The 17475-nt window shown below is 41.9% G+C and overlaps 1 protein-coding gene and 1 pseudogene across 1 annotated transcript in view; one reads left to right on the plus strand and one right to left on the minus strand.

The window, feature by feature from the left end:
* CELF2 (CUGBP Elav-like family member 2) overlaps window positions 1-17475 on the plus strand; it is an 872927-nt gene that overhangs the window by 302906 nt on the left and 552546 nt on the right. The window lies entirely within an intron of this gene.
* LOC129524913 (ORM1-like protein 1) lies at window positions 3961-5811 on the minus strand (annotated as a pseudogene).

Consider the following 17475-nt stretch of genomic DNA (forward strand, 5'->3'; position numbering starts at 1 on the left):
TTCTGATTAATATATAGACGTAGGGCAAGTTTTTCCTAAGTACATCAACCTGCTATTCGTTTCTCTAGATTCATTCATCTGAACGTATATGAAAACCTTAGACAATTCCATGCCTTAGACTATAGCAGAATGGAGTAGAATTTCATTACTGTGCCTGTTGTACAGAAAGACCAGTTTGATTTAGAGGAAAAAAAATGTAGATTGTAAAATGTACCTTACCAGAAGTATTATTATATTCAAGAAAAAAAAAAACTGGAACTAGCTTAAGACTGTTCTGAGGATCTGTTTTTAATAAAGAGTTTGGAAAGTAGAGTCACATGGGAGGGAATTTGGACTTGCAGTCTAATCTTGGTCTTCCCACTGTTCAACTATATGATCTTGGGGTGAATCTTTTGAGCTCTCTAAGCCTAGTTTCAACTGTAAAATGTAAATTTTATTACTCTAGATTTTTAAAACTCAGCTTTCAATTATTCAGTGTAAATGGATACTTTTTCAAATGTTTAAAATTACATGAAGTTTGTTGGTTTCAATTTAAATGCTATGTCTTCTACCTTTTCATAATTTTTAATTTGCTAAGCAAACCTTTTCGATAAACACTGCTGCCTAGTTGCAAGGTGAATATTTGCAAATTAGGGTCCGAGTCAATGAGCTTGGGATGTGCCCAAGTGAACAGGTGGGCTTGGTGCTATCACAGAGGGAACGGTGAGAAAGCTCTATCAACAGCCAAAAGCTGTAGGTTCACCGTTGCTTCTTATTCCTCCTTAAGGCAGAGCTATAGAGGAGAAGCTCAAGATTTCCCTTTAAATTGTCCCCATGAGATAATTAAATACAAATCCTTTATTTCCTAGAAAGGCTCCCATATGGGTAAAAGATGTGAAAGATCAAGGCAACATATGTGAAAATGTGTCAAGTAAAAAGAAAACTCACTTATTTGAACATCTTTAAAAATCAAGATAAAAAAGAGAATACCATGGGAGTCATAAAAACTTAGCTCTAGGCCAGAGAAATGTTGCTTTTAATTTTTATACAGTAGAAGAAAATTTAGTGCATGAGTAACATTTCGTTAAAAAGTATACCTTTAAAGATGTATATTGTCACATTTGAATGGGGGGGACAGCAGAAGGTAATTTAAACTGCCTGACATGCTGATTTAGCATTTCTGCAGTGAACAGCATCTGCCACTTGGAATAACATTATATAGGAAATCTCTTTAAACACAAATATGGTGTTGATTTCTAAGGAAGAATATGAAACAGGGGAGGGAAAAATAACCCCCCACCTTTTATACTGACCCACCTTTTAAGATTTTTCAAGGGGATTATTGTGTTATATGTGCCCGAGCATGACTGTCTAAACATCCCATCACTGTAGGCGTTGATATAGACACAAACAAAAAGCTATGAAAACTGAAAGTGAGAAATTCTCCTGTAACTTTTCAAACCCAAACACTTCAACTGAAATCCTTTTGCTTCATGTTGTGATTAAGGCTCCGACATTATTTGCAGTGGTTTGATTTAATTATAACATTCAAAATTCCTATAGGCATTTATGCATATATTGGCACTGTCCTTTGATTTAAAGTTTAGCATGTTGTATGGGTAAAAATAAGCCACTGGAAAAAAATATAAGACTGACTATTTGACAAGCATGCTGAGCTTTAACTGGGTACATCTGACTACATTTGTTCTCTGATTTGAGTGGTATTTCAACCCTGGCTTATGTTAGAATTATCTGCAGGACTTTTCTAAAAATGCAAATCCTTTAGACCAGATAAACTGGAAACTCCGAGGGTACTTTTCAAAGCCCAGCCCTCCATGCTCCACAGTTCTGGGATTTTTAAATCTCTCAACCTTGACCTTTTCCCTGTCTCTGACTGTTCTCCCTTCCCTTCCTTCTTCACATGGCCCAGACCCACTGTTCCTTCCTTTTAATTTGCTAAGCAAACCTTTGCGATAAACACTGCTGCCTAGTTGCAATGTGAATATTTGCAAGTGAGGGTCTGAGTCAATGAGCGACAGGTTCATCATTATTCTCCCATCATTATCTTCCACATATTCACAGCAAAACAATTCCCCACCACTTCCATACTTGATATTTTCTACTGTCATGGAGAGAAAAGACCAAGATTGTTGCTGCTGGAGACTAGTCCCAAATCTGAATCAGGCCATTTATGCTGCCTGGTAACTTCCTTAAGAGATTTCCGTAAAGGATTTCTTTCTATCAGCAGATAAATATTTATTGAGCATTCACTCATCAGTGTTCTAGGTACTGGAAATACAATTCCAAACATGAGAGATGGGGCCCCTAACTTCAAGGAGCCTTCGTGGATAGACGGAAGCACACGGTACACATAGACAAATTAGTGAATGTGCACATGTAGGGGCAGCCGTGCACTGTGAAGAAGTTAAAACAGGGTGGTATGGGGGATACAGTTTGGATCTGTGTTCCCACCCAAACCTCATGTTCAGTTGTAATCCCCCATGTTGGAGGTGGGACCCGGTGGGAGGTGACTGGATCATGGGGGTGGATCCTTCATGAATGGTTTAGCACCATCCCTTTGGTGCTGTTCTCATGATAGAGTTCTTATGAGATCTGGTTGTTTAAAAGTGTGTGGCACCTTCCCTGCCCCTGCTCTCACTCCTGCCATGTGAGATATGCTGGCTTCCCCTTGCCTTCCGCGATGACTGTAAGTTTCCCATGGCCTCCCCAGAAGCCAAGCAGATGGCGCAGTGCTTCCCGCGCAGCCTGAGGAAGCCTGAGCCAATTAAACCTCTTTTCTTTATAAATGGCCCAGCCTCAGGTATTTCTTTATGGCAGTGTGAGAATGAACTAATACAAATAGGATGGTGTGGTGAGAAGGGACCAGCGGGTTTAGGGCACTGGTGGCATTTTCTCTAAGAATGCCCAGGGAAGGCCTCTTGGGTGAGCTGATATTTATTTATTTTTATTTTTATTTTTATTTTTATTTATTTATTTATTTATTTATTTTTTGAGTCAGAGTCTTGCTGTGTTACCCAGGCTGGAGTGCAGTGGTGCAATCTTGGCTCACTGCAACCTCCACCTCCCAGGTTCAAGCAATTCTCCTGCCTCAGCCTCCTGAGTAGCTGGGATCACAGGTGTTCACCATCATGCCAGCTAATTTTTGTATTTTTAGTAGAGACAGGTTTCACCATGTTGGCTAGGCTGGTCTTGGCCTCCTGATCTCAGGTGATCCACCGGCCTCAGCCTCCCAAAGTACTGGGATTACAGGCGTGAGCCACAGTGCCTAGCGTGAGGTCATGTTTTAGTTAAGACCTGGAATGTGAGGAGAGGGTCTTGGAACTATCTAGGGAAAGGAACAGCCACTGCAAAGGCCCTGACAGAGGAACAACCTTGGCCTGTCTGAGGCATAGCAAGGAGGCACTGGGGCTCTGGGATGGTACAGAGAGAAAGCAGGAGATGGAGGCCAGGTGCGGTGGCTCACACCTGTAATCCCAGCAGTTTGGGAGGCCAAGGCAGGCAATGACTTGAGATCAGGAATTTGAGACCAGCCTGGCCAACATAGTAAAACCCAGTCTCTACAAAAATTAGCTGGTCATATGCATGCATGTAATTCCAGCTACTTGGAAGGCTGAGACAGGAAAATCACTTGAACCCAGCAGGCAGAGGCTGTAGTGAACTGAGATGGTGCCACCGCATGACAGAGAGAGACTCTGTCTCAAAAAAAAAAAAAAAGTAGGGGACAGAGACGTAGAAACAGACCAGGAGGTAGAGCATCAGGGGCCTCCTAGGGCATCGTAAGAATTCCTGATTAGATTCTAAACATCAAATTGGAGATAGGAGACCAATGAGGAGTGATTTATGGTAATAAAAACAATCTTTAATAACCTCGTAAAGAGATCATTCTGGTTTCCATGTACGTCTTCTTTAACTGATGGTGACTGAAGGATGGAAATGTTCTTTTTCTAACATGATGCCCTTTCATTATAACTTAGGCTGGTCCTAGTTTCTTACAAATCTCTTATTTCCTTGGATTTCTCCACTGCACCCTCACTGTGTTGCCTTGTCACTTACAAGCTGGGCCTGCCCAATGTGTTTACAAAGCCTCTCTTCAGAAATATACCAGATGTACTCAACAGAGGCATCATTAATAGAAACCTCCACTTCAAAACATCATATGAAGAACCAGCAATCAGCCCTCCAACCTAAATACCTCCCATTTCACGGTATTACAGAAAGAATGCAGTTTACTAAGCGTGCGTTCCTTACAGGAAGTTCAGTAGCTGTAAAAATTTTTGTTCAGTTTCAAACGTTTCACTGCTTATTAATTCCAAAGATCGGAACACTGTGTTGTTGCTGCATTTGGGGAGTTTAGCGTACTCAGGAGAGAAGCCGTGCTTACGATGGAGTGAGTTGGAGCATACTTCTATAGAAACTTGCTGGAAAACGTAGAATGATTGGAGAAACGGTGAAAAACTTCCGTGAAGATGTAAACGGTACTCCGTCACCCAGTTGTTCGCAGTGCGTTGGGAGCCTTGCTTTACCCTGGTCAGGGGTTTCCAAAGGTGTTCCTTTCAAGCATGGAAAAATCCATTCATCCCCAGATTATGTATAATATTTGTTAAGGTCTAAGCAATGAGAACACGGAAGAAGGAATGCTAAGTAAGACAAAAGGAGCCCAATGCGTGTGTCAGCCACAGACCCTGGCTGTCCACTACATGGGTGCTTGGATTCACTTCACTGTGGGCCACCCCAGCGTTCATGTTTGCTCCACATCCCCACTCCCAGCTGCATGCACAGAGCAGGACCAGCCCAGCAGCCCCAGCTCCCATCGCCTCATGCCCTTGGCCTTCTAGCCCTCAGCTTGTGGAAGCCCAGGGAGGAGTTTCAAGCAGGGGTACTAAATGATCTGAAGACAGCTTCTTTAGGCCTTATTTTCCCCATTGGCCAGCGGCCACTTGGCTTCCTGCTGTCACTCTTGTGACAATGACCTACAAAGGTCAACACGTCCTCCGGAAGGCCATGCCCTCTGCATTCTCTTCACGTCTTGGCTATGCCATTCGGCCAATCACTCACTCCCTTCTTTTATAAATATTCTCTTTTCTGGAGTTCCATGGTCTCCATCTCTCCAGGTTTTCATTCCCATGCGCTACCCGCCTCCCGATTGTGGCATCTCTTGTGTGCCCTCTCTTGTCCATGCACCCGCCGTGGTCGGTGTCTCTCAGCATTGTGCTCTTGGTGCTAACTTCTCCTGACTTTACACTCTGACCACACGAGGAAAACCTCTTCCACTCCACCGGCTTTAGATACACCTCTGCTCGACTGATCCCCACGTTGTCACCTCCATCCAGATCTCTGTCCCATGCTCTGGGCCTATGTATACCCTTGGCCTGGGTGCATCCTCATACGGATGTCCCAGGTGCTACAAATTCAGCAAATACTTCCCAGACTGAATTCATAATCATCTTGTCAAGGCAGCTTCTCCTTCTCTGCTTTCTGTCTTGAATGATGCAATCACATGTAACAAGCTGTCCAAGCTGGCATCCTAGCTATCATACCTCACCCCTCTATCTCCTTCATCCTCAACATCCCATCAGCCACTCAGTCCAGCCTTCACGACATCTTTCTGTTTACTCTTCTCTCCTCTCCTCCTGCCCCTGCCTTGACTCAGTTCCTTTCTCCTCTGCTGCCTGGGTCAAAGCCTTGGTCAACTTGTCTCCCCACCTCCAATCTTTCTTGGTTCCAGTCCATGTTTCCAGTGCAGCCAGGGTGATGTTTCTACAATGCAAATGATAATTTGCCCCTCTGCTGAAATCTGTGTGTGGTCCTCTACACTAGCCCCCTTTGCCTTGAGGATGAACTGAAATCCCAAACCTGACTCCATAGCTCTTCATGATCTGGCTGTTACCTACCTCTCTCCCTTATCACTCCCTGGCCCTTACCCTAAACCCAACCCTAATAGACTCTCAGCAGCTTCTTACCCACCTTGCTCTCACTTCCTGCACAGCTGTTCTCTCTGCCTCTACAGCAGTTCTTCAGCCACACCCCTTTTCTACTTGACAACTTCAGGTCTCATTCTAGAGTTACCTCCTGCAAGAATTCCTAAAAACAAAGAAAAAATCATGTCTCCTGTTAAGTGTAGACACTGGTGCAATTCGGTTCGGGAGATGGGGGCCCTGCACCCCGTATTTTGGAAAGAGTCCAGTGTCGTGACAACAAAACTGTAGTTGAATTTATAAGTCCAGAAAGGGAGCAAGGGTGTTGGAGGTCCCAATTTCTTGGTCGTAGTGAAGGTGGGGAAGATTTGACAGGGATCTTACGCAGATTCAATGACCCAAGAGAGGGACCTTTACAACCTGGAGGGGCCAGATTGGCAAGAATATGAAGCATCTCAATGCCTTCCTGCATGGATGTCCAAGAAAACGCGTGCATTGTACACAGAGTCATACATCCAGTGACTCTCCTGCCTACAAAACTTTGGCAAATTGATATGTTCCCAGAACTTAGGTCAAGCCAGGAAAAGAGAGAAAAATTATGACTTAACTGAGAAATAACTGAGCTTCCCTGGTGAAATGGGAGCTCAAAAAATAAATAAAGTCAAATTAAAGACAAATAGAACGCATTTCTTATAGTTGAGAGTTGTGAACTGAGATTTGTATTGCCCTGCTTATTACCCTGAAGAGTAATCACCTGTTTACCTGTTTGCCTCTAAGGAGACTCTCTAAGTGCCTCATGGTGATATACCTTTTGCTGGCTAATAGCATTGATTCTGGTTAATAATGATCGATAAATATATGTAAAAAATGAATAAATTTTTAAGACCAAAAATTTGCCATAATTAAGAACTCTGAGAATCTCGGTCTGCTGGGCACAGGCAACTAGGGAACAGCGGGTTGCATGCAGTCCAGGTACATATATGGTGCAATGGGATTGCAGGAAGAAACAATTAAAATTTGTGCTGGGAGTCTAGGAAGGCATGGAGGATGTGACATTTGAACTTAGATGTGGAGGTAGGCAACAGGTCTTGACACCCATTTGGATCCCACAATCAGGCCTAACTAATGAATTTATACACTATCTCCACTGAAGGCCAACAGAAAAAGAACAAAGATGGGGGCCTTAGGAGAAGGTATTTGCAAAGAACTTAACAGGTAGTGGGCATTTGACAAAGTCTGAGTTCATCTTTCCCCATTCACCCTTTCCCGCCTCCTTATACTATATCATCTCTCCATGACTTACATTTGCAGAATGGATTACAGCTCACACACTGTGTTCGTTTGACCCTCTTATGTAACAGCATATCTCCAAGGTTTAAAGAATAGTTTCAAAACTCAGAAGCCAGAAACTTCAAGCTAGCTTTGCCCTACTTTCCCTAACACAGGCTTGTTCTGCACTGTCACTTAATGCAACATGTGGTTGGTGTAGAGTAAAGACTAAATATGAGGACCCTGCACTTCGCACATGTAAAAACCTTACTCAAGCCAGGGCCTGATCAGAGGAGCAGCAAATGTCTTTATTCTTGGGTCCCGTTCATTGCACCTTGACAAACCTTCCTGATTCTCCACCCTTCCTTCTCCTTCCTCTTTTTTTCCCCCTTCCTTTTCTCCTTTCTGCTGGCTCCGTCTCCCTCACCTCATGTGGCTGTGGAAAACTTTCTAGCTATTGAGCATTAGCCCTAGCTGTGATGACCATGAACATCCAGCGAAGGGTTTTTCTGCCTCGCTCTACATCATATTCATCTGAGGAGATACTTTTTTAAGGAGATGCTCATGGCCTCATCTCAAGAGATCTGAAATCAAATATTCTGGGACGCAGCCCAGGCATTGGTATTTTTAAAATGCTTCCCCAAGAAATGCTAAAGTGCAGTCAGTATTGAGAATCACAGATCTAAATTTTCCCTCCATATCTTAATTTCTTTTTCTATAAAATGAACTCATTGGCCTGAAAGCTACTTAAAAAAAAAAAAAACTTTAAACTTTCTAGGTGTGAAATATCTCCCAGAGACCTAAAGGCATATCAGATCAGTGGATGGATCACTGCAGGAAGGTTTGGGTGGGACTGGGAGTTCAAGGTGATGGGGGGTTAGGGATGTTTTGCGAGTAACGTGGAAAGGGAGAGATGGACTAGTGGGTTCTAATAACTTTTTTGTTCACTTTAAGTTCTGATATTTCTGACAGTAGAAGGTCTTGTGTTTTTGTGTTATTTTGTTTTTCCTAAGAGGAATAGTCCACGCTTTCTTTGAAAAAAGTACATTTTCAATCATATACTTGGACATCTGATGTGATTCACATTCTCTGGTTGTTTTGTGTTGTTTTAATATGGAGTCAGAGCCAACTAACCATTTTATAGATCTTCCCAATCTCCCCTAATTCTGTGCATATGACTATCTGGCAAGAATGAGAATTAATGATTCCTGGAGGCACTTACCCTAGGCATTTTAAAGAAGATAGGTGCTCAGTGTTTCTTGGTGTTGCCAGATTAGCAGTATATCCTGGTAAATTCAAGAGACCTCTTTCCATCCTAATCTGTGACAGTGATAACAGAGGGAAACGTTTGTTTGTTTGTTTGTGTGTTTGTTTGTTTGTTTTGAGATGGAGTCTCACTCTGTCGCTGGGCTGGAGTGCAGTGGCACTATCTCAGCTCACTGCAACCTCCGTCTCCTGGGTTCAAGCGATTGTTCTGCCTCAGCCTCCCAAGTAACTGGGATTACAGGCGCCTGCTACCACGCCCAGCTAATTTTTGTATTTTTAATAGAGACAGGGTTTCACCATGTTGGCCAGGATGGTCTCCATCTCTTGACCTTGTGATCCACCTGCTTTGGCTTCCCAAAGTGCTGGGATTACAGGCATGAGCCACTGCGCCCGGCAAACAGGGAAACACTTCTAAAGCCAAGGGGCTTATATAATCCCAGCCTCTGGTATTTGCAGGGGTTTGTATTTGACATCATTGTCTAGAATCCTACTCATTAGCACAACTCTAATTAACATGCCAATGAGTATTAAGTTGGGGTTACTACAGACTGAGCAACTACTTCACTTGGGGCTCAGCAGGTTTCAAAAAGCAACATGCCTCATTGATAAAACATTCTACTCTTTTTGAGTCATCACAGAAATGCTCAGAAAGCAAATAATTCCACAAAGAAAGCACATTGTGAAAATGAACCCACTTACCAAAAAAAAGGTAGTCTTCAGTGTCTGTATTAATCAGTGATCTCCACTGAAAGAGAACCAATAGTACATACAGCCTTGCACCACATAATGGCATTTTGGTCAACAACAGACCACATATATGAGTGGCCCCAGCAGATTATAATGCCATATTTTTACCTTTTCTATGTTTAAATACATTTAGATACACAAATACTTAGCATTGTGTTACATTTGCCTATAGTATTTGGTACAGTAACATGCTATACAGGTTGGTAGCTGTGTTAGTCTGTTCTCATGCTGTAAATAAAGACATACACAAGACTGGGTAATTTATAAAGGAAAGGAGGTTTAATGGACTCACAGTTCCACATGGCTGGGGAGGCCTCACAATCATGGCAGAAGGTGAAGGAGGAGCAAAGGCATGTCTTACATGGAGGCAGGCTGGAGTGTGTGTGCAGGGGAACTGCCCTTTATAAAACCATCAGATCTCATGAGACTTATTCACTATCAAGAGAACAGCACAAGAAAAACCTGCCTCCATGATTCAGTTACCTCCCACTAGGCCCCTCCCATGACACATGGGGATTATGGGAACTACAGTTCAAGATGAGATTTGGGTGGGGACACAACCAAATCACATCCATAGCCTAGCTGTGTATTAGGCTCTACCATCTAGGTTTGTGTAAGTACACTCTACGCTGGTCCTACAATGACAAAATCACCTACAGACACACTTCTCAGAACATATCCCCATTGTTAAGTGGCATATGCCTGTATACAGTCACCTCCCTGTATCCATACTACAACTGTGGATTCAACCAACCATGAATCAAAAACATACTAAAATGATTAAAATAAAAACTAATAATATGGCAATAAAAATAATACAAATTTAAAAAGCAATACAGTATAACAACTATTTACACAGCATTTACATTGTATTCGGTATTTTAAGTGATTGAGAGATGATTTAAAGTATAAGGGAGGATTACATAACTTATATGAAAATATTATGCCATTTTACGGAAGGAATTTCAGCATCCTCCAATTTTGGTATTCATGGGGGTCCTGGAACTAATCCCCTGTGGATCCCAAGGGACAACTGTATATAGGAAGAAATTTATTATGAGAAATTGGTTCATGCAATTATAAAGACAGAAAAGTCCCAAGATCTGCCAGCAGTGAACTGGCAACCCAGGAAAGCTAGTGGTTTTGAGGAAAGCTAAATTCAGTTCGAGGACAGAGAACCTGGGAGAGCTGTTCGTATAAATCGCAGTGTGTGGCAGGAGAAGAAGAGATGAGATGTCCCAGCTCAATCAGTGAGGCAGAAAGAAAGGGGGCAAATTCCTCCTTCCTCTGCCTTTTTGTTCTAGTCGGGCCTGCAGTGGACTGGATGATGCCCATCTACACTGGGGAGGGCCATCTGCTTTCAAGTTCACTGATTCAAATGCTAAGCTCATCTGGAAACACCCTCACAAATGTACCCAAAACAATGTTTAATCTGGGCACCTCATAGCCCAGTCTAGTTAACATAAAATCAACCATCACAGTGTCCTTCCCCCCTTGCCAATAAACAATCTTTATGGGAAGCTCACCAAGTGGTAGCATTGTGTTTTCCTTTCTTCCTCAGCATCTCATCCTGAATGCGCCACTTTCTGAAGGAGGATTTATTCACCTTGCTTTGCTCTCTTGTGACCAGACCTTTCAGGTTCTTTGTGATGTCAGCTAAGTTAGTCTGAGGTTTCTCAGCCATCGTGCCCCCTGGTCTGTGATGAGTCAGACTGGACTGCTCATTTATTTGGGGAGAGCAGTAAACATGAATGGGATTGTATGGCTAAAGTTCAGCCGTGGACCCTCCCTTATGAATGTGACCTCAAAGTGTTTAATTAAACGTTCTGACTATAAATGTATTTAGTAGATTTGAAGGGTTACTATGAAGATCATGAATATGTTTTATAGTCTGTAAAATCCTATATAGGTTTAAGGTAGGATGTATCTCTTTTTTCAGAAACATTAAGAAATTTCCTCTTGTGAAGGGTTTTCACTCTTTCTGGTTAGTCCTGACTTCTTTTGGGTGGCAGAAAAGATTTGTTATGGGCTGAAATGAGTCCCCCAAGATGATATTGAAGTCCTAATTCACAGTATCTGTGAATGTGACCTTACTTGAAATAGAGTCTTTGCAGATGCACAAGTTGAGGTCATTAGGGAGAGCCCTAATCCGGTATGACTGTGTCCTTACCAAAAGGGAGAATTTGAACACAGAGGCAGGTACAGGCACAGGAAGATACAGAGGGAAAGTACAGAGGGAGAACCCACAGAGGAGATGGCCATCTACAAACCAAGGGATGCCTGAGGCTACCAGAAGCTCAGAGAGTGGCAGAACAGATTCTCACAGCCTCAGAAGGAACCAACCCTGCCAGTACCGACACCATGATCTTAGACTTCCAGCCTCCAGAACTATGAGACAATAAAATTCTGTTTTCAAGGCACTCAGTTTGTGAGACTTTGTGACAGTGACCCCAGGAAATGAATGCAGTATTATTTCCAGAAGAACTGAATGCTCTGCAGTTGAAGTTCTAAGCAACAATCTTCAGTCTCCAAGCAGGAGTGCTCTCAAACCAAATCAGAACTGCATGTCATGGGGCTGGGCACAGTGGCTCATGCCTGTAATCCCAGCACTTTGGGAGGCCAAGGCGGGCGGATCACGGCATCAAGAGATTGAGACCATCCTGGCAACATGGTGAAACCTTGTCTCTACTAAAAATACAAAAAAAAGTAGCTGGGCGTGGTGGTACACACCTGTAGTCCCAGCTACTTGGGAGGCTGAGGCAGGAGAATTGCTTAAACCTGGGAGGCAGAGCTTGCAGTGAGCCAAGATCGTGCCGCTGCACTCTAGCCTGGTGACAGAGCAAGACTCTAACCCAAAAAAATAAATAAATAAAGAACTGAAGGTCATGACCTCTAACTTGCTGACTTTGAGTCAACTGGGGTTTTATTTCTGAGGTTTAGATGGCTCCAGATATTCAACTAAACACATTTCAACCCAACTCACTGAAATGGGAGAGTTCCCTGAACCCCCTTGCAGGATGAGCAGCAGGGATGTGCCTCATTTGTTCTGGTGCTGTGTGTGCTTAAACTCCTTACAGGCTGGGGAGCACACAGATGGACAGGTGTAGGAGCTGGGATGAGCACCCCTGGGTTCCAGCCCCATGGCAGCATCTAGAGGTGGGTGTCTGTGACTCCCAAAGCCCCAGTCAGTGTGTTACAGTGCTAGCCTTGTTGTCCATGAACAGCTTAAGTGTTAACCAGCTCAGTGCCCTCTTGATACCCAAGTCCTTGTCCAGCATCCAGGAAGAATCAGGTCACACACAGACTTGAAAGATGAATGTATGGTTTTATTGAGCGGTGGAGCTGGCTCTTGGTGAGATGGATGGAGAGCTGGAAGGGGGATGGAGTGGGAAAATGATCTTTCCCTGCAGTGTGGCCGTCTAGCAGCTAATCTCCTCTCTGACCATCCCCAACCAAAGTCTTGTCAATGTTCAGTCACTCCTTCTCTTCTCTTTGCCACTCCATTCTGCTGTTCTTCTGCCCTCCTCTTTGTCTCCCCCTGTGGAACCAGCAGTTTGGGGTTTATGTGGGTACAGGATAGGGAGGTGTGATGGGCCAAAAGGCAACTTTTGGGCACAAAAACAGGAATACCTGTTCCCATTTAGGGCCACAGGATTTCTGTTTTGAGGGTGGGGCCTTTGCTGGGTAACTGCCCTCTTCTACCTAGTATTTCCCTGTCTCCTGTCCATATCATCACCTGTACAGGTGGCTGATAGAGTTTGCAACCTGCCTTCCATATGGCCTCCCCTCTACAATCAGACTTCACATAGGTAGGCTTGGATCCATGAATATCTACAACCAAAGTGTTCAGTTACAATAGAAAACACTACAGTTGAAAGTGCTTAATTATATAGTTTTACCTTTTCCAAGTCAAGTTCCATTAAATTTGCATTATGAAAGATTACGGTCAAATATAAGATGAATATGCATAAAATTCCATATGCATTTCACTCAAGTTTGAGTTACAGCCAATCCTCATCTTGATTCTTCATGGTGATCAATCAGGAATCCATGTAATGCAGTGGCACGCAACCCACCCTTTACATCAGCATCACCTGGAATTTTTAAATGATACTGACACCTGGGTACCAGCCTCTGAGATTCTATCTCAATATCATCTGGAGTGTGCCACGGACATTGGGATTTTAAAAGTTCCTGGCCCAGACAGAATTATGATATGATCTAGCAATCGCACTGCTGGCTATATATCCAAAGGAAATAAAATCAATATGTTGAAGAGATATCTGCTCTCCCATGTTCATTTCAGCTCGATTCACAATAGCCAAGATACGGAGTCAACCTCAGTGTCAAACAACAGATAAATGGATTTTTAAAATGTTATATATATATATATATACAGGAAATACTATTTAACCTTAAAAAAAGAAGGAGACCCTGTTATTTGTGACAACATGGATGAACCTGGAGGACATTATGTTAAGTGAAGTAAGCCAGGCACAGAAAAACAAACACTGCATGGTCTCCCTTATATGTGGAATCCACAAAAAAATATCTCTTAGAAACAGAGAGTAGAAGGGTGGTTAGTAGAGTGTGGGAGGGATGGGGGAAGAAATTGGAGAGAAGTTGGTCAAAGGATACAAAACTTCAGTTAGGAGAAAGAAGTTCAAGAGGTCCATTGCACAACATGGTGACTATATAGTAAATGTATTCAATGTATTTTACACTTGAAAATTGCTGAGAGTGTAGAATTTAAGTGTTCTCACCACAAAAGAATGCAAAGTATATGAGGTAATAGATACGCTAATGGGCTTGATTTAGCCATTCCACAATGCATACATATATCAAAATGTCAGGTTGTATATCATAAATATATATCATTTTTATTTGTCAATTAGAAAAAAACTAATTTAAAAAAATGTTTTCTGCAAGTGCAACCTCCAAAATTGGAAAAATAAATAAATAAAACAAAAGGTCTAGGCCAAGGTGGAAAACCTCTGGTAAAGCACTGGCTCCGGGGTCAGCCACACAGGAGCTGGAATTGCTCACAATTGCACCACTGTCCACCGGAAGGGCTACTTTGGCTATGTTTTCATTTCCTCAGTGACACAGGGACAATACATGCCTCATCGTGCTTCTGTGAGCATTACATGAGATAATGCCCATGTTAAGGGTTATCATGAAGAGAAATCTCCTTTGGATTCGCTATACCTATAGATTTCTGGTCTTGGGTATTTACAAGAGGGAATAAAAAATGACCCTGGACTACCACATCAGGAAGGCACCCAATAAGCCAATCATAATACAGATCAGGATGATGATAAGTCTTACATCACACCTTGTGATCCATTTGAAAAAAAAAAATTCTAGAAACGGTTAATTCTTTTAAAAGGAAGTTATAAACCACAAACCCTTGAAATAGTTCTATATTTCTCAATCTGCTATTACAAGTTTGCTACAATCTGTGATTCAACTCAAAGAATGGAAATCAAGTGAGAAAATAAACAGCCTCACCTTATTTGCAGGAGGTCACAGGGAAGTAGAGAGAGGGGTGAAGAAATACATTTCCATCCTGAGGTGGTCTGCCATCTCACTTGAAGAGGTGCTACAGGAATAAGAAGTGTTCTAGAATTAAGCAAAGTGAAAATCTGAAAGACAGTGAATTTAACCATTCTCTACCTCCTGCCTCTGCGGAAATATTTACCATCTACTCCTTTTGATCTTTATTTGCCTATAAGGATTATGTTATTAAAACACACACACGTAGACACACACACACACAGGAGTGCAGGGAAGGAAAAGCTACAGGGCAGCTGGTCATATCCCTGTTTTCCTAGTGAACTCATCTTAGAAAATTATTTTCAGTTTTCAAGTGAATGATTTGAGATACCCACTTCATGGACAATCTCAGACAAAAATTATGTGGCGTGTGTTAGAACTTTAATATGTGTTAAATATTCAGTTATAAAAAGTTCCTCCCTTGCATTTGTAATTATAAAGTGACATATTCATTGAAACATTGTCAACCAGAAATCAGAATTCTCACTTTTTAATGCTTCAGTGGGAAGAAAACCCTTAAGGTTTGATGTCACACACAGACACACACACACACACACACACACACACACACACACATTCTTATTTAAAGGTTATATCAAGCCTTTTTTTTGAAAATGAATTATAATGGTTTCTGGTCCAGTAATGCTGGCCTAATAGCTAGGATACAGTTGTTTTTATGCTATGAACAATTTTCATTTTTGCTTTTCATTTAATACTTTTAAAAACAGAACATACTTAGAGTAAAGCAGAGAAATTAGAAAAAAACAACAGCTGGTTAAAAGTGAACTCAAGCTTTTTCTCTCCGGTTTCCCAATTTTCATAAAACGCAAACTTTATAAACAGGAGAGAAATGGTCAAACAAGCTTGTTTCTCAGGAAGCCTTAGCTTTTAAACAGAAGACACCCGAAGGCAGAGGTATATAAAGATTATTGTTCATATACAGCAGTAATTCTGTAATTAATTCGTTTTGAGCTTTGTGAAAAGCATTCTTTGTCCCTACGTAAAGTCAGGGCTCTGTAGTTTTTCCCAGTTATTTTATCATTACCCTCAATCAGCTGAGCTTGCTACATTCTTTTTTCCTAGATCGAGTACTGCACTGGTTGGCTACATTCTATATTCCCCTTTCTTTTTTTAATCCCCATTTATAAGGTGACTATCCAGAGAAGCATGTGTCCCAGAGATGGCATGGCAGTGATAGCTTAAACCTTAAAGCCTTCTTTTCTGCTTCCAAAGCCATGCTGGTTCAAATCATTATGGGATGTCCTAACATTTTCTATAATAAAAGACACTTTGGCCAGTGAACTGTCAAAATCATATCACCAATAGACTCTACCACTAGATTAGAAAATTGCTTAACATCACCTAGAAATACTTGAGGACATTAGATATGATTTGCTGAAAATGAGGCCAAAAATGATCAGTGCAAGCCATATGGGAGAAAAATTAGACAAATTTTTGAAGCCCTGCTTTTCAAAGAAGCTTCAGACCAGTAAGAAATGTTTGTACAAATAACAACAGTCTATAAGAATGTAGCTGTGTGGATATATTTCAAAATAGAAGGTCAGAGGCAAACTTCAAAATAGGACCTTTTTTTTTCTAAAACTACTTTGTACCTCCTAAAAGGGTGACTAAATAGAATAATATGAGAATGGTCCTGGTTTTCTGATTATAGAAAGAAATATATGGAAATAACTTAGTAAATAAGGAAAGGTATGAAGAAAATAAGATTAAATGATTGAAATTCTACCAATAATTGTATTACTTTTGTATATTTCTTTCCATCTTTTTTTTTTTTTTTTTTTTTGAGATGGAGTCTGGCTCTGTCACCCAGGCTGGAGTGCAATGGTGCAGTCCTGGCTCACTGCAACCTCCACCTCCCAAATTCAAGCAATTCTCCTGCCTCTCCCTCCTAAGTAGCTGGGATCACAGGCGTGTGCCATCACGCATGGCTAATCTTTGTATTTTTAGTACAGATGGGGTTTCGCCACATTGGCCAGGCTGATCTCGAACTCCTGACCTCAGGTGATCTGCCCGCCTTAACCTCCCAAAGTGCTAGGATTACAGGCATGAGCGACCCTGCCCAGCCTCTTTCCAGTATTTTTTTCCATTTGCACATATAAGTATGAATGTTGGAAGTCAAAAACTGGAAGCACCTCAATGCGTTTTTTTCTGGGCTGCAGTCTACAGTGGCATGGAAAGATTGGAGCTGGGTTAGGGCCCCTATCTTCGGAGAGCTCCTCTCTCCTGCTTGCCACACCCACCCCTGCTTGCCCTTTGTTGCTACTGAGTTGTCTTGCCAGTTATTATGCTGTCTTACCCTAGAGATTTTCCTGTGGCTGGTCTTCAATTAGAGAAAGAGGAAAGAAATATGGGTGTTGTGGGGAGGAAAGATGATTGCAAAAGAGAAAGCTAGACCAAGAAAGCTGAATGTTTCTAGAAAAGCAAGAGAAAAAAAATACTGTTGCATTTTAATAGACAACTTCCCTGTCCACAGTACCTCTATGGTTCCTCTCTGGGGACTATGGGCAGTTGAGTTTGCAGTCCTGGTAGCAATACAAAATACTGATATCACATTCTATGTAACATTTTGTGCCTTTTGATCAGTTATTTCATTCTGAAAGTCTTTCAAAGTCATTCCACCAAAACATGTTTTTGATTGTTTCATAATATCCAGTTTTATAGATATGTCATATGCATATACATTTAACCCACATTAAATTAT

Source organism: Gorilla gorilla, chromosome 8, assembly GCF_029281585.2.
Source record: "Gorilla gorilla gorilla isolate KB3781 chromosome 8, NHGRI_mGorGor1-v2.1_pri, whole genome shotgun sequence".
Classification (NCBI taxonomy): domain Eukaryota; kingdom Metazoa; phylum Chordata; class Mammalia; order Primates; family Hominidae; genus Gorilla; species Gorilla gorilla.